Source organism: Pezoporus occidentalis, unplaced genomic scaffold (assembly GCF_034315485.1).
Source record: "Pezoporus occidentalis ecotype Australia unplaced genomic scaffold, CSIRO_AGI_Poc_V1 ctg102, whole genome shotgun sequence".
Classification (NCBI taxonomy): domain Eukaryota; kingdom Metazoa; phylum Chordata; class Aves; order Psittaciformes; family Psittacidae; genus Pezoporus; species Pezoporus occidentalis.
The window spans coordinates 2,151,846-2,170,190 of NW_026912801.1; the positions used below are offsets into that span (position 1 = coordinate 2,151,846).

An 18,345-nucleotide genomic window follows, 5' to 3' on the forward strand; every position below is an offset into this window, starting at 1 on the left:
GCGGGAGCGGACGGGACAGCACCCGTGTGCCAGCGCAGAGCTGCGGTGGGAAGCGCTGAGCTGCGCTCGCTGCACGCTCCTGGGGATGGGAGCAGAACCCCGCGCTCCAGGGGCCTCACCTCCACGCTGGTGCTCCCAGCACGCTCCTGAGGAGCTGCCAGCTCTGGGCGCTGAGCCGGGACCGCTCTGTACACCATGCACGGGCTGCCACACTGAGCTAACCCCACTGCTCCCGTCCTGTGTGCACCTGCTGCACACATCCACGCTGGACAGGGGATGCTTGTCACGGCACCAGGGCACGGCCAACTGAGAGCCAGCAGTGGACAGCCTTCCAAGGAGCTTCCGGGCACAGCCCATGGCGCACATGAGCCAGGGGCCTTGCCCACAGTGCAGCTGAGCCACCGGTCCCAGCACAGCATGAGCCGCGTGCTCAGGGGGAGCAGAGCTGAGCTGCCCAGGCCTGAGCTATGGGGGGGACAGCCCCGCACCAGCCCCAGTGACAGAGCAGCATCCAGAGCACGGCCCTGGGGTTGAACGTGGGCTGTGGGGGTCCCCGGGGGGCTGCAGGGCACAACGGCTGAGGGCTGAGCCAGTGGGGCCAGGGGCTGCGGAGCGAGGGCAAAGCATGACCTTGCAGTGACGCGGGGAGCACGGGGTCCTGCCGGGTGGTGCTGAGCCCAGCCAGGGAACATGAGCCCGGCAGCTGCCCCACGCCTGGCAGGGGCCCAGGGGCTGCCATGGCCAGCGCTGCCCCCCCGCACCACGGAGCCCCGGCCCAGCGGCACGGCCAGCTCATCCCAACACAGAATGTCTTCCCAGGGCAGGGAAAACGAACAAAGCCAACACCAAACCCAGCTGCACCCAAGAACGGGCCACGGGCAGGCGTTGCTGGGAGAACATTTTTATTTCGCTCATTTTGAACTGAAGCCGTGCGGTTTGTCTCACTGGAAATGGACACGTTTTGAACATCATGTGCTCCCTCCTCGCTGCCCAGAGGGAGGGCGGCTGCTGACCCGGAGCGGGGAGCTGGAGGGATGTTTGTTTTCTGTAGTAGCTTTGCAGCTCTCCCAAAGTAAAGACAGTCCTTGGGAAGCAGGAAGCCTCGAGTAGAACACCCAACCCCTCTCCTGTACCTGGTATTGATTTTATGCATCTGGCAAAGATGGAGAATAGCAGGGGGAGGCAGAGGAAGAAAAACAAGATTTCCTTCCACCTTTTAGTAAAAACAAACAAAACCCAACAAAACCCCTTCAGTGTAACGTCATGCCCACATCCAACACAACCCATCACCCCGCGGGGGGCTCGGGCAGCGCTCACTGCTCTCACTGTGTCTTCCCAAGAACCGCCTGAACAATCAGCTCTGCCAGACCCAGCGCAGCTCAGCTCAGCCCCCCTGCCTGGGAGCAGGTCGCTATTCCCATGGCACTCCCTGTGTTGCAGGAACAAACACCGGGTGTGCTCCGCTGCCCCTTGCCTGCCAGCACGTGCTGGGCCCCCTGCCCATGAGATGGATGGCGGCACTGCTGCCCCCAGCGATGCTGCCGTCGCACCCAGTCCTGCGGTGACACCTCGGTTGTGGTGCCGCTCAGCGGGAATGAAGCTAAATTAGAGCAACCGATTGCACATCCCTGTGAAACAACCGGGCTGACAAACCAGTGGCAGTCACCCCAGTTCTAGGGAAGCCGGGGCAGTTCTTACAAGGATTAACCAGCTTCTCACCAGGGTTATTACATCAGCACTGCCTCGGCAGGAGCCCCGAGGCCGCACTGGCTGGGCTCACACCACAGGACACCAAGGCCTGCAAACCGCTGGTTGAGAAGACAACCACTGCCACACTGCTGGCTCCCAGCCCTGTCCACACCAGCAAGGCCACCAGCTCACAGGCTGTCACAGCTCTTGCTCAGCACTGTGCAGATTCTGGCCCCTGGGTTGCTCCATGGGCATCTGGACATGGCACCGCATGAGGCAGAAGAACCAGGGCTGGGCTCCACAGCTAACACAGCATTCCTCCATGGCTAATGCTCAGCATCCAGAGGACACAGGCTGCTATGGATAAAGGACCCAGGCTGGGCTGTTCAGGCAGGAGCTCCAAGCAGGAACACCTTGGAGCCCAGCCATGCAGCAGAAGATGGTCCTTGCAGTCCAGGGGACAGTTGTCAACAAGGCCAGCAAAGTGCTGTGAGGGGGCACTGTCCAAGTCAGCATCTGCCTGGCTCTGGGACAAATCACCACCTGCAAGGGATGGAGAGCAGACAGGATGAGTAAAACTCAGCCATTGCTACGGAAGCTCAGCTCCCAGCAGCTCTGTCTGGCTCCAGACCCAGTCCCTGCTCGATCAGGAGAGATGCTGACATTAAGGGGTCCTGGATCGGAGCCTGCTGCAGCATCTTCCACGGGACACCTCAGACTGCAGCCTATTGTCAGGGGTGTGAGAAGGGCTCCTAGGCCATGCTGGGACCAACGCAGCAGTAGTTCAGCTCAGCTCTCCTGTCACAATCTTGTGTGCAACATCTCTGCACCAGCTCTGCTACGCCACGCTCTTGGGCTGCACCATAAAAATGCAATGATGCACTTGAGTTACATAAAGATCCAACCGTGGAGCAGAAAGGGCTCTTGATGTTTCCCCACGGCAGGCTGTTCAGGGAGCGGTCTGAATGCTAAAACCATGGATGTGAAGTCTGGGGAAGGAGAAGCCAGAGCCCCCTAAACCAGCTACACCAAAACTGCTGAAAAACACAGGAGGAAACGTACAAGGTTACAAACCTGCAGCCAGAAGAACTCACAACCTGGCTGTGTATTGTAAACATGCCTACCCAGCACACGTAATTACCATTTCACTTTCTTACTAGCATGTGCGTGGGCACACACCAAGTATAACATGTACATAAAATGCTACGGAGATATATTTAAGTCATCTTCATGCGCACACACAGAAAGCATCCAGGCAACAAATTCCTCCTATGAATTCAAAGCGCTATCCTCCAAACCAGCAGAGCCTCTTTAACTCATTGTCTCTCACACCAGATCAAGTATATTCCCTCTGAATACCAAACTCTCCTTTCTGCTGCTGGGGTTTGATGCACACCATTTACTCTGTGGCATATTAAAGTGCCCCCAAAAGACAGCGTGATAAAGAATGCAGGTTACGAAGCTGCACCTGCTCCACTCCAGGTGAATTCCCGGCAGATCCCCTCCTCACAGCTTTACTCAGGCCAAGCCAATCACAAACACCTGAAAGTCAAAGCATCGCTCCCGCCCGTGATCCCAGGGAGTTTCCCAGTGGATTCCATGGTCGGGGCTCACAAACACAACCCTTCCCTCATGTGTTGCCGCTGTTGCCCATAACAAAGACGTGTGGACTCAAAGGAAAGGGTTAAGCCCCGCGCAGTCACTGCATTGAGTCCTGGAGGTCTGAGTGCTGCCAAGTCCTGAAAAATGGCCACCAGGCAAGCTGCTGAGAATAATCAGAATAAGATTGGAAGGTGTCCACATCAATCAATCACTTGTTGACAGCTGACTGGAAGCCCCCACTGTGACCGTGGACAGCTGACCAACTCTCGGCTTAACCTGAAGTCTAACATTAGCCTGTTTGTTTCGTGTGGGTGGCTTCTGCATTATGACCTTAATAGTCAATCAATCTTGCCACGAGTAGTGTGTCTGGCAGAAGCATTAATTATCCATACTATTCATGCACTGAGAAGCTTTATCTTCCAAACCTCAGCATCACTTCGGGAGGAATAACAGAACCCAGAGCAAGAAAGTGAGCCCAGCCCCAGTTCGCAAGGGGGAACCGATGGCAGGGACAAGCTCCTGGGGCTACTGCAGCCCCGATCAGAGCCCTGGCTGGGGGCACCTGGGAAAGGGCTTGGCCCTGCTTTTTTTCCTGGTACCTACTCAGGCAGCAGAGAGGCTGCTCCACTTGCACCAGCAACTGCTGGAATCAGTGCCAAGAGGAAGAGCTATAAAAGGACAACAAATACACATCAATTAAACCTTGCAAGCTGCTAGTCACACTAGTTAGTAAGTTCTTTCTATCTGTAAAGTGCTCTTAGTGACAAATCCTTTAACTGGCACTATTATGGCTTTCAAGATGCCTCTGTCTTTCATGTGCAGCTTCTTGTACACATGTGAGTGCTCCCCGTTGCGCAGTCTGTTTACACTAGTTGTGAGAAGACATCATCAAAGCAAACCGAAAGCAACACTAAATGCTTAAGAAAAACAGACTTCATTCACCACCACCTTTCAGTTTGTTTAGAGGCAGTGGGGGCTGCAAACCACAGCAGGGAGGAGATGGGGAGCCAGGCTGGCACAGCATTCAGCCACCAAATGCACCCACCTTCCCTGCCACCCGGCAGAGACCTGAGCCCCCTCCCACCGGCTGCAGTCATGTCTCCAGTGATGAGAAGCAGGAGCTGCACTTCCATCCCACGGCCAAGGTCCAGAGTCCCAGCCATCACACCCGGGCACACTCATCCCGGCTGTCCCTGTGCCACAGGGCACCTGGAGGACGGCATGGGCTTTGTTTCAAAGGGCTGAAAACAGACATGGCTTTGAGAAAAGTGAAGGAAGAGGCACAATGCGAGAAGAGGGAAGCTCCTGCCTCGCTTGGCTCCTTGGAGCAGCTGGAAGCTGTGGTGCAGCCCCACGGCATGGACACATCCCTACATCCCTGGTCGTGCCCAGCGTTCACCCCTCCCCTAATGCTGCACATTGGTTATGCTCCTCACCCAGTGCCGAGATGTCCAACGGGGGTGGACCAGGTTCACACTCACTGAAACCACCTTCTCTTTAGTCCAGCTCAAACCCACCAGGGCCTTGCATCTCTTTTAGATTAAAAGAGAGACAGCTCATCAGGGACAGTCCATGATCTCTCACACCCGTGCTGCCAAAGCAGCCCACAATTCAGCAGGCCTTGTCTGGACTGATCATATTCCCTGAAAAATGAACACTAACTCTTGTGCAGAAGCAAGTGATGTCTCTGCAAACTCTCTTCCACCCAAATTAAAGTATTAATCACTTTAATAAACATTAGTGTGGAATGGTCATTCATTAAACCTGGGAAAATACACAGCCTCAAAGCAATCCCGTCAGGATTTTGGTACCCTGCACACTAACAGCACAGCACTCGTGCTCCCAGCACACCCCGAGCTGCAGGCACCCGATGCTCACCCTGCACCACCGGCCAGCGCCTTGGCCATCACCACTTCAGTGCTGCACCACAGCCTTCTAGGGGTGCAGAGAGAACAGCACCACCCACCAGCACTCAGGGAAGCAGAGAGAAAAGAAGTTTTAAAGAGCTTCCCAGGCAGAGGCCATGGCCGGTGGCTCCCTGCCTCTGCTGAGCCCCACCACAGCCAGGTACCATGTGTGAAGGGGATGTAAAATGCTCGTGTCCACACCCGCGTCAGCCAGCGCAGCTCCTGATGTACAGCATGGAGCCCAGAGGAAGGGAGATCTCTGGTGCCCCAGGCTCCCTCGCCGCCAAAGGGCCAGGCCGCCAGCGGCTCCTCACCACTGCTGGTGCTGGTAAAGCCACGCTCATGGTGAACACGGACCGGAGCCTCCCAAAACATGGAGCACTGCTGGAGGCCTCTCCTCACGCCTCCCTGTTGGAGCAGCGGGGTCAGTGCCTTCTGGACACGGTGCCTATCTGCAGGCTCCTCCAGCAGTGCACCCCAGGGATGCCGAGGGGCCTCCAGGCTATCAGTTGCAGCAGCAGTGCTGGATCTGCCCACAAGGTCCTCAGTGCAACCTGGCCTCCTGCGGCTGGCTCAGGGCTTCACGGCCGGTGTCAAGTGGCAGCTTTCTGGATTGTGACCTTGTTGGAATTTGCTGCCGGGGGGGACACACCAGTCCATAAAGTTCCCATTAGTGCAGAAGCAGATGTAAGCGCTTTGTTGGCAGAGTTCAGCGGCAGGGAAGCCTGCAGTTGATCAGTTCTGCCTCGCTGGTCACTGCAGTCAACAGGAATTACTGCAAAGGATTTCTGTGCCCCCTCTCCCAAAGCCCACCCCGCTCAAAAAAAAAGATTTAAAGAAGCCAGCCAAGCTCAGGCACCGCTCCAACGTAACGCAATAAATCTGCGCGATGCCTGCGAGGGGAGCTGGCCCCATCCAGGAACAGCCGGCAGGAGAGCAGCGGGAATTTGTTTATTGTACGAACCCCATCTAACCCTGGGGAGCGGATGCCGCCCCACGCGAGCAGCAGCGGACGGGGCCCCTTGTGCCAAGCAACTTAACACAGCGCCGAGGCACGGGCGGCTGCCCGCTGGCACCGGCCTTTGCCCCTGGCTCCAAGGGCAGCAGGCGCCCAGCACCCCGGGACCTTCCCCTTCCCACAGGCACTGAGGACATGAGGGGATGGCCCCATGACACCAGCATGGGCTGGGGACCTGCGTGCAGCGCCCTCACCACCCCTTGGGCTCTGCAGGTCGTGGGGCTCAGCCACAGGGAGAGGTGGGTGGCAGTGAAGACGTCGCTCAGCTGCTTGGGGCCATGGTGTGTCCCATCACAGGACCACAGCACCGCGGGTGCCGGGGCTCGCAGCTCCCCACGGGCCTCCTGTGCCCCCTCTCCATCCCATCACACCAGCCACCAGCACCGGCTGACCTGGTTTCAGCCAGTTTTCCTTCATGATTAGCACTCTCCGGGCCCCTGCTCGCTCTGTTATTCTCACCAAATTAAAGAGCAGTCCTGGATCCTCGTTAGATTTGCTCACATTTGAGCAGTGTCATGTGGTCAGTAGCCCATGGCAATACACTAAATTAAAGGCCTAATGCAGAATCCACCTACGAGCCTGACAACTAATGAATCGAGGGCTTCAGGCCCCAGAGGACACGCACTGGGATGCAGCCACTTCACAGCGCGCCGGAGCTGAAGTGCGGTCCCTGGGCTGTCATTCAGAAATAAAGAGTTGTTTAATTTTATTCACCGCAGGACACAAACAACAGCATCTCTGTAACCAAGAGCTGCTTTGCTGAGAGCCAGGCGCCCACGACCTCTCCAGCACCAACCCCTGGAGCACAGAGGCTCCTGCCCATGCACTGCAGGTGCTGACAAACCAACCCCGCATAGTTTGAATGCACTGGGTCTGAGTCCTGGCATGGAAAAGCTGCCTCTCACCTATGGTCAACACGAACACCTCCACCCATCCCTCCAGCCAATACCAGCGCTCCAGAGTACCCAGCTCAGCCACGTCCCCATGCCCTGGCACGGCTCTTCCTCCACACCAGCACCCGCTGCGCCCCAGTCAGCACAACTGCCCACAGCACAGCACCCAGCCCTCATGGTGAGCACCACTGCCCACGGGCATCAGTCAACACCGTCAGGCTACTCAGGAGAAAGACAAAGCCTGGGGGTCCACTCTAGGCTCAGATCCCTCTCCCCATCCTCCGGCAGTGCCTGGGCGAGCACTGGATGTAAACAGTGGGGCCAACGCAGCGGCCATCAATTCTGCTCTGAAGCCTTTCAGATTGGAGCCGGAGCCTGGAAAGGTTCAGCCTGTTGCATCAGACAGCGCCAGCCCTGCAAAGGTCAGGGCTGTGGTGGCAAGGAAATGTTTGCTGAAGCCTTCCCTCCCCCAGGCCCCTGCTCTGGGCTCCACGCTCACACACCCCTGCGCCCGCTCCCGCTGCTCTGCCTGCAGACACGGGGAAGCTGCAGGGTCACAGCTCTTCACCACCAGGAACTGCTGCTCCCAGCAGGCACCAAAGGGCTGGCAGGCTGTGGGGTGAACTCAAACCCCAGCAGATCAGACCCACCACCACACGAGAAGACTGTTAGAAATACCTGTCCAGAGGAGACACCTCTCTCATGACGGAGCCACCTCCTCAGTGAAAAATCCAGGATCTCTTCTGCACATCTTTGTGCCAGTCCAAAGCCTGGAGGCTCCACAGTGCAAGCAGCAGGGTTACCCTGGCAGGCTTCACCTCCAGCTCACCTATGGCAGTGCCTGCTCTGCTCCTGCCTCTGGCCATGGACCAGGTCTGCACAGCCACCAAAAGGCAGAAAGCAGCAGGGTGGGAGCCCCCAGCAGTGGCTCTCAGCAGCCCCGGTGGTGCCAGGGCAGGGCAGGCAGTGACCCGGCCATGGGCACTGGGCTGCAGCCAACCCATGCTGCTCCACACAGCACAGCCACGCTGGCTGCTCATGTCCAGCCTGGCCTGAATGCTCCAACCGTTTTCAGTACTGACACTGCACATAAAACCCCTCGGAGGAGCCGGGTCTCACCCAAGCCACCTCCATGGTGCCACCTTTGGACACAGCATCCTGCTCCACCGCAGCTCCTGCCAGACCTGCTCGTCTAGAAGGGGACACCAGGAGCAGTCGCTGCGGGAAGCGGCCGTTTGCTAATTGCTGAGCAGGCTCTGATGTCAAAGATGCAAACACATCCACAACAGGCGGCCCTCCTTAAGGTTCCTCATCGACAAATGCAGCTATTTATATGACACTTACAGATGCGTGCGCACAATGGGCCCAGGAAAGCTTTCTGCCTAAATGCTGTCAACAATGACAACATTTTTATTATACTAGTAAATACTTTGTTTTGTTGCTGCTTAATTGGGAATCAATACCGTGCCTATGTTCAATTACATTCCCCATTTCAGACTGGTTGGGATCAGCCCGTTGTTTTTCCTCCCTACAGAGACTGGGCACTTTGTATTTGGGATTCAGAGAGCACAGAGGCTGCCTATGGGAGAGAGCAGCCCCCTTGAAGGAGATGGGCATAGTTAGTGGGATCATTATGAACTATAAACAAACCACCCCAGGAGAGGTCAGAAGCTCACTTACCCTTCCCCATCTGTAAACAACCCATTATTCAGCTCAGATGAAATAAAGCACGAGTCTTTACATCTGCGGTGCTTGTGCACGCACATGCGGGTGATCAGGTGCATCTGGTGCAGCTGGAGGAAGCCCCGTGACACGAGTGTGTGCAGAACCCAGACAGGGTAACCCAGCACCCAAGTGACTGCCAAAGGCCCTTCCTTGGGCACAGACCCCCTCACCGGAGGACATGGCCAGTGCCGCTGGGCTCAGTACCACGGTGCTGGGGGCAGGGCTGTGCCTTTGTGCAGCATGGGAACGTTGGGGATATAAATAACAACATCCTGCGCCGCCCGAGACAGCTGTGTGGCAACTCCTGCAATTACTCACTTGTAAATGGCAACCTTTACACGTGCTCCATTCCTGACATCTTTACGTGCTCCATCTCGAGAGATCTGGTGCAGCTCGGCAGAGCTGCCTCGCACTGTGGTGCACTGCTCCTGCTGCTGCCTCACCAAACCCACCCCAGCCAGACACAGGGCAATGGGAGATCCCCCTCCCCACTCCAGTGTGGGGCTGAAACTCTGTGCCCACCCACTCCAGGCAGGAGTGCGGGGACCCCCTTGCCCAGGGCACAGTGATCTCTGCCATGGTGCGTGCCCCAGCTACCGCATGTTTCAGATGAGGTGCTTGTGGACTTAAACCTCCCTCCTCATCTCAAACTACAGGCAGACTCATGGCACAAGAAGTCAATGGACTCTGTGGCTGGTCCGAAACGCCTCAGTGCATCCCTACAAAGAGGTGGCTGTCAGAGAAGCAGCTCCCAAAAGCATCACACTGCAGACACAGGATGCTCAACTCTAGGGCCTCTAGGGGACAGGAGAATGTGCCCCAGAGACTCCAAACCACTGTCAGAGGGGGCTCTGCAGGCACTCAGCTGATCAGAGCAGGTCTGCAGTGCTGGGGCAGCCCCCAAGACCTGGATGGAGAAGTCTGGAGCAGCCAGTGAGGGGCTGCGAGGTGTCCTCCCAGCCAGGCTGGCTCCCTGCTGCTGGTGACCACCCCACCACGTACATGAGCACAGCGGGGCCAGGAGCAGCACTCCAGGCCGAGACACACTGATGTGATGCTGGTGCACAGCCTGCCCACCCCATGCTTCCCCATCTGGACACAGCACAGCCACTTCTCCGAAGCAAACTCTTCATCCCTAATGCAAGAGCTGCATTTTAGCATTAATTTTTTCTCCTAGACAGACTTCAATCTCATTAATTTTAAGACACTCTAAGCTCTCTTTAGTGGTCTCTAACATAATTCTCCTAACTTAAGATACACTAGATAGAAGTATCCAATCCTGTTCATAATTGTATATATGGCCAGCAATTCAAATTCACTTCCCCTGATTTAATGTCCTATTTGTATTCTATCAATAAATGAAGTTCTCAGGACCATACTTAAATGGAAGCAGCACTATGCTCTGATAGCCAGAGCCAGCAAAAAAAATTCCATCACTAAACCAAAGCGCCTTGTAGTATATGATGCCTTGACTTATTGTTCTCTCCTCTTCACTGCACTTGAATATTAAATGTTGTATTAATAGCTCGCTCTTAATTATCCATGAGTAATGTACTACAACCAGAAAATTAATGGAGGGAAGCACCACAAAAATGGAAGAGAATTCTCCCTATCCCTGCTCCAGTTTCAACCAGGCGGTGAGAGGAAGGGACACATGCGCTGCCTCCAGCACAGCCAGCCAAAGACCAGGTTTCTCTAGGGTCTGCATCCCACGGACATGAGCCATGGGCTGGATCAGCCAGGCATGTTTGACCTGGAGATTCAGCTCAGTGCTCACCCGCCAAATCCCACCCTGGGTGCCTGACTGCTGCCGGCCTCCCGTCAACTCATCCACGCTTGGAAACTGAGCCCTTGAGATGTCAGCGCTGACACGCAGGCAGCACAGACCCTACACCTACACGTCACCACTTTCACTTTATTGCCCTACATTGAGAGTCTTTGTCGCACAGGTAAGAACATGGCTCTCTCCAGCTGCACCCCGTGCAGAAGGCAACACACCGATTCCCCTCCCACCACCAGCACGGTCCCTGTCCACTGCAGCATTTCGGACCGGGGAAGCAGAACAGAGCTTTCTACATCACACTCTTGGCAACTCCACTGCCAGCGATGGACACCACGAGGACAGAAAGAGCCAGCAGACAGACAGAGCCACAGCAGGAAGTCAGCCACACAAGTCAACCCAACAGCCTGCTTCTGGAGCAGGGCTCTCCAGCTGGACTCTGATGCAGCCCCACAGAGCGGGTGCCAATTGGCACCGCAGAGGAAACCGGCAGTAACATTCCTTTACCTCCACCACGACAGATACTGCCCAGGGGAAGGAAACAGTGCAGAAGTTGTCTGTACCCTAACATGGAGCTGGGGAATCAGAGCTCTGGAACCCTGATCAGCTCTGAGCTCTGCACAGCTAATTTACTGAACTGTTCAGCACAGGGAAGGGAATTAGTTACTTTGTCTCTTACTCAATACAGGCATTAAAAAATTAACAGGCCATTACTAAGTTTTCTTTGCATTTCTGCCTATTACAGTGTTATTTAATGACTCGGGCTCTGCTCAAGCTCTGCACTGTTGCTGCTGTTACCCAGCCCTGGCAGGGAGGAGGCAGCCTCAGTCTCAGGGAAACCCCATCTGCTGCAGAGCCTTTTGCTCTGAAACCACCCAGCACAACACCCCGCTGCCAGGTCCAGGTCCCTCCCTTGCTGGGCACTCCAGCACAGGCACCCCAGCTCAGGAGCCCTACTCTTCCACAGCAGCCTCCACAGAGCATCCTGAAGCTGAGGAATCCCAAAGGGCAGCACAGGTGAACTGCTCTGCAGTGGGTGATGTCCTGCAGCCTGACATGAACCATGCCATGCAGAGGGCTACGCTGCCACATGTTCCCAGCAAGTGCTGCATCATGAAGCCACGATGCAGTGACACCAGGACAGCACCAGCACAGCTCCTGCAAGGTGGTTGCAGCAGGCAGGGCCACCGCAGCATCCACCACCACGGATGCGATGCCAGGGCTGATCCAGCAAAGTGGAACGTTGAGGTGTCCAATTAAATATGAGTCTCCCATTGCCAGAGCCCTGCAGCAGCCATGAATTATGCAGCAGCTCGCTCACATGTCAGCAGGATCACAATATTGATGAGTTATCCCACGTGTAATCTGATGAAAACCAAGATAAACTCAGCAAAAATTGAATGTAAAATGATCCTTTCCCTTCAGTTTCCAGCCCAGCATTGGGAGCATCTCTGCTCCCCTCTCCCGCGCTCCTTCCTCAACCAACACAGGCATGAGGGAACAGCCGCAATGCCCCAGTCACCTACAAACATGTGCTGGGTGTCCAAGGCCCTACCTGGGGGATGTTCCATACGGAATTAGAGGCTGGCGCTCTCTGCAGCGCCGGCGCATTCCACAAGGTCTGTATTTTGGCATTTAGATTAATGCTGGAGACAGGGAGGAAGACATTGCCATGTCTCACACTGACTCCCTCCTCTCTGTCTGAGCAAGTGACGGATGACGGAGCGCAACTCCCACTCAGAAATGCTTTCCAGGGCTCGTGCAGACCCCGGTCCAGCTCTGGCTCCCATGACAAGCTGACTGCTCTATAATCCCAGCCCAGATGCTTTCGGTACCCTGGGAACAGCCAACGGCGCAGGCTCCCACCCTCAGCCAACACAAAACCCCATGAGGAGAGGGGAGACACTTGGTGCTTCTGACCACGTCTCGTCATCAGGCCCGTGGTGAATGCCAAGGGCTGTGAGACCAGGATGGGGAGCACTGCTCTTCGCCCCAGTGCTTCCACAGGGCAGCAGGGACCAGTGCTGCTCCCCCCAGACTGGGTGAGACCTTCAGAGAGGCCCTAAGCCCCTAGGGAAGCCAGTGCTCACCCACATGGCTGCGCCCTGTGGAGGGGAGAGCCCAGCACATCCCTCCATGGGACAGAGCCAGAGTCGGGAACAGCAAGTGACTGTCCTCACCCTGGGGACACACAGCAGACTGCTCAGCACCGTCTCAGCCGCCATGCCCTCGTGCCATCAGCTGCAGGAACACAACAAAACAACCACTTCATCAACAAGGAGCCAACAACAGACACAGAGGTTACACTGCCTGCCAGGCTTCCCATCTTCACAGGGTGCCATGGGAATACCCCATGGCAAAGCGGGAGCCAGCAGCAAAGGGGGCTCTGGAGCCTGCCAGACACTGCTGAAAGCCCTGCATCCACCCATACCCCTCCCCAGCTCCAGCACGGATGGGTACCTGCAGAAGAGGTGACTGTAGGTAGGGTTGTTTGACCTTTTCCTGAGGGATGTTCACTGCAGAGCACAAGAGAAAACTTCAGAAGCAGAGCACTAAAGTAGTATTTCAAATCCATAACTTCATGTCAAATAGAGACACAGGAAACAGAAAGAATCAACTGGCAAGACAAGGAAGAAACAGGAGGAAGGAGATCTTCCCAGGAGAACCAAGAAACTGCAGAAGATGACCAGTGAAGCAGCTCCCAGCTCCGCTGCTTCCCTCCAGACCTCGCTCCAGCACGCAGGAGGCATCAGCAGGGTGAGCCCTGATGGAACACCTCCCAGCACCCCACGGTCACCACCACGTGCCCTGCCGGCTGCAGGCAGCCCCAGGCTCTCCATGGCCACCAGTTCCTCCATTTCAGCCCTGGCCATTGCAGGAAGGTCCAGACCCAGCCAGGCCCCATTGCCCCAAGGGCTGCTCTCCCCTCATGCAGGGCTGTGGAGGACAGCAGCAGGCTGTGCCCAGCCTGCGGAAGGGACAGGACGGGCGCTCCCTGGGGCTGCTGCGCCTCACTGATGGGTCTGTGTGAGAAACTTTCACAGCTCTACTGCTTTTCAAATATTTTAATGCAAGCCATTTGGTGTCACATGTTTAAAAACAGGTACCGGCATGAGCTACGCGTGCGTTAGCAAATGTCTCTGTATTAGCATAAATACAAGAAGCAGCAAAGCACAGTCTGACTCTTAATCCATATGGTTATCCCAAATAGATTGCATGGTCTTAAACTTTGCCTTATTAGACTGGATCTCGCATATGGAAAGAATTAAAACGCTGGAGTTACAGTGCAGGCTAATCAGAACGTGTTTAACTCACCGTGCCCCAGAAGACCCAGGAGGTCACAGCCCCAGACACCTGGTGCAGAACCTGATCCTGCTCACACAGTGCAGTGCTCACAACCCCCAGCACCGCACAGGCTCTGCCGGTGCACGGCAGGGCAGGATCTGACCTCCAGCACTCCTGTACCAGTGAGCTGCAAAGAGGAAATACCTCATTTCCCACCGACTAGTCCATACACGCAGAGACAACAGGGCCAAGTGCAGGCTGCCGGCAGCGCTCCACGGGCAGCACTCCGGTGCTGGGCCCTGACTCCTGTAACTGAGAAAGCCATCAGCCCGCTGGTCCCTGCTCAGGATAAAAGGTCACTTCAGGGCTTTAAGGGTTGGGGTTTTTTTCCAAACAAAAGAATTGTCTTGATTTTTAAATACTTCACTCCAAGATCCCAGCAGCTGTTCGAAACAAGGCATGATATCACACTGGTAATGAAGCCAGACTCATGGCAAGGTGGATACACGTTATTTACTTCTGCTAATTTACTTCTGGACAAGGCTAGACTCATCTCAGGAACTTTAATCCACCCATTTCCACCACCACAGAGGGAAGCACATTGAGCTCTCCCACCAAAGAGCCTCTGTGCAGCAGCCTGAGCCTCACCCCCTTTGTTTTTGCCTGGATTTATTCCACTGATGTTGTTTCCATGTGAGTCAGTTGCCTTTTTATTACTCCTCTAACTACAACTTTGGAGAAAGTTGCTGAATTTCTGGACTTGGAGCTATGACAAAAGAATACACTGATTCACCCCCTTCGCCAGCACTGTCTGCTCTCACTGTCTGACATCTCCCTACAGGGACCATTCATATGTTGTCTGCAGTTTGCTTGTTTTTCCAGGGTTGTTTTCTCTATGAAAAGCTAAATTGTTAGATTATGAGCACACTTTTAAGTAAAAGGCTTCGGGAAATGAATTCCACTCCCGCTTCAAGCTGGCTCTCTTCCAAAAACTACCTTTGCTTCATCTTTTACATGTAAGGAAATTGTTTATTACCAGCGTGAAGGAACAGGCGCGCTGCTGAAGCGCTTTGGTGAGGCTGTCCTGAGCCGCGCGCTCTGCACAGGGAGGCAGTAACAACTGATGGGAAGAAATCCTGTCTGCTCACACACATCACACGGGCTGGGAATGAACAGGGGAGCTTTCTGTCCATCGGTCACTGCTTTCGGAGTCAGTATAAGAGCACAAAGCAGTTGGGGTTTGGAAGAGCTGCTCCGCTCGTACCTGCCACAGCCCTACAGAGCTCTGGTTCTGAAGAGGAGAGAAATTAGAAGAGATGAAGTTTTCCCCAGGCACCTCTCATCCTGATACCCCAGACCCACCCAACGCTGCTGTGCCTGGGAGCACTCAGCTCTGCCACATGAGGTTATTTTCATCGTCCTACTAAAAAAATAAGATGTGGTTGCAGGTCCCTGGCACTGCTTTGCCATAGGAAAAAATACAGACCGTGTTCAGAAGCATCACTAGGGAAAGCTTCTTAAAACCGAGTTTCTTTTCCTTGCTTTGACTAAATGGAGGCAAAACAAACCTGCCAGCCCGTTAGAGAAGAAAAAGAATTTGTTGAGAAACACGCTCCAGCGCTGCCACCCGAGTCCGCAGCTCACCCGTGTCCAGACAGCACAAGCTCCAGCCTCGCTGCATGCGGTGCCTGGTTCTACCCACCACATCTGACTGCTCCCGAGCATGCTTGGAAACAGCACAGGGCAAAGGGGAGCTCCGAGGCAGAGCCGGGGTAACCATGTCCTGCCTGGGCTGCGGCCACAAACCCGGACCGAAAACCACACCAAAACAGCAGCAGAAACTCCACCCAGACAGCAGCACGGAGCCACGCATAAGCAGCCTCAAGGGTACAAACCCTCACACATCCCATCCTATCTCCAGCGCTCCCGGGTTCTCCAGTCCACCCCTGCTGACCCAGACAAACCCCAGCCCCAGAGCTGGGCCCGCCGTGTGCTGCACCAGCCACGCTCAGCTCCATGTGCCACAGCCAAAGACACCCCCAGGACCCCGGCTCCAGCCAACAACGTCCATCAGCAGCGCCGCCTCTCCAGGAGGGTCACTGGAGGCTGCACGGAGGCAGAGGGGAGCTGCACGGGGACGGCACAGACCACAACAGCCACCCGCAGGGTCCCAGCATAAGGCATCTTCCTGAGCATGTCCTGAGAGCACAGCTAGGGCCCAGAAGGGCTTCCCTGTGCGGTCCACACTGCCAGCTACAGCAGAGCAGCACCTCACCTGTGCCCAGCCCACTGTCAGAATCTGCTGTCAAAGGATGCAAAGAAACCTGGAAAGGTTCAAGATGCTTGAAACATCCACTTCAACACTGACAGTGGTTCTGCAAAGATTCACATTAGGGAACCACCCTGCACTGTGGCCTTACAGGTGCTTCCTCTCTCCACCAGGCTCTTATTACTGAGGACCAGAAACAGACAAGGGGCATGTTCTCCTTTTTGTTTTTTAAGGAAATGAGTAAATCGGGATCAACTTTTCATCCTTCCCACAAAAAAGTGCTCTGTCATCTCATGCCTGTTCACCTATGCAAAGACAAGATGACATCTCTGGCTAAAGGCCGACAGTTCTGCACCTCCTTGTCACTTTTAACAAGAAAATAATCCTGCAGAAACACTTGAAAAACAAATCAGTGTTGACACTCCTCATCTGCTAGGTACATTTTACGAAAGGAAAGAAATACTGCATTAGCATCTGACCTCCTCACCTTCCTGACACTGGAAGAAAATAAAGAGGGAGAGGCTCAGAAAAGCTGATGCTGGAGTAACAAAATAATGAGAGCAGGCAGCAGCTCACCCGCCACGGGGGAGCCAGGCAGGGCTGGAGCCAGCCCCACAGAGCAGGATCACACAGGGCAGCACCAAAAGCTGCTCAGAGCACAGGGCTGCAGCCCCTCCATCTGAGAGAGCCGATGTCCTCCCACCATGTCCCATCCTGCCTCCACAGGAGCCCTGCTCCAGCTCCATACTCGCACCTCTACACAGCTGCAGAAGGGGCCACTTCAACTCCCCAGAGATGCACGGCTCTGTCCTGCTCCAAATGCTCATGAAGCACCCAGCACCCTTCCAGCTCTCATCTCCAAAGCCTGCAGGCAGCAACAAGGATTCCTGTGCTGCCTTCGGTCTGGGCATGGTGCATCTCCCCAAACCACCGCACCTCCACCCCCAGCACAGGTTACCAGGAAACAAAACTGAGCTTTGCCTTCTCAACAGCCTCTTCCTCCAGGAGCGCGCTTGCCTTCGGACAAACCCTGGTGACTCCGTGTACACAGCACCAGACGGCCCCGGCGCTGGCTGCAGCTTGCTGCTGCCCCGAGAGGCACAACTGCCCTGCGGGAGCGGGGGCAGCCGAGGAACGCGCAGAAACGTTTTCCCACTGGTAGCTGCCGGCCTGAGCTAATGCAACGTGACACGTGTCTCACCAGGAACAATGCGCTGACATCCAGAGCCGGCTCACCATGTTCCACACACGGCACTGTCACCGCAGCACCATCGCGGGGGGAAGCTCTGTTTCCCCTGTGAGCTCATTTCAAGCACCCCTTTGAGGCGCTGGTGCCAGGGAAGACCTGGCATTTCCTCTGCAAGACAGCTTTGTAACAGGTAGCGCAGTGCCCATTAACGTCAGCTGGAAACAGGAGGGCAGAGAGCAAGGTAAGAGCAAAGCCGCTCTCATTAGTGTCCAGGCACGCGGGCAGCTTCGCATCCTGCAGAGACAGCCCCGGCCACCACCACATCTACCAGAAAAGGTGCTGCTAAACACGGGAGCAGGGGCCAGCCACGTGTGCCAACCACCCATAGCCAAGTGATGTCTTTAGACAGCCCTTCCACAAGCAATGAGTTCTGAGAAACAGCTCAGGTAGCCCCTGCGACAATGCCAGGAAAGCAGATGAGAAGTTCCAGGACGGATCCCCTTCAGGCTGCAGCGGAAACACAAGGAGCACGATGCAGAGCATGGCACAGAGCATGGCCGGGTGCCGAAACCCTGGCACCAGCCCGTGCCTGCTTACACAACCACGTTACACAACACCCGCTCCCGCGCGTTGCGTAAGGACAGGACGGGCACACCTCGAAACCCCGCGTGCCGGGACAGCAAACCCACCCGGGAGCACCTTCCACACCTCCCGAGGGGAGGCAGCCCGGCACGGCACAGCCTGGCACGGCCCCACGGCCCAAGAGAAGCAGCTCTTCCACCACGTGCTGGGAAGAGGCTGCTGTGACCCCAAATCACAAGACCAGGAAGCTCCTCCTTGTTGGCCTACGAGAAGGTTTTAATTCCTAGAGAATATGAAGCACTTTTCATTAGAGATCGGCACGAGCAGCAGTTTCACACACCCGGAGTTTCAGCTCGGTGACAACGGCAGCACCGTGGTCACCAGCAATTCAGAGCTCCTGCCATAC

At 55.6% G+C, this 18,345-nt stretch overlaps 1 protein-coding gene across 1 annotated transcript in view; it reads left to right on the forward strand.

The window, feature by feature from the left end:
* Nucleotides 1–775: 775 nt before the first annotated feature.
* CCDC117 (coiled-coil domain containing 117) overlaps nucleotides 776–18,345 on the forward strand; it is a 297,697-nt gene continuing 280,127 nt past the window's right edge. Inside the window, exon 1 of the mRNA XM_062616298.1 lies at nucleotides 776–781. The gene's annotated coding sequence lies outside the window, so the exon portion shown is untranslated. The remainder of the gene's footprint in view (nucleotides 782–18,345) is intronic.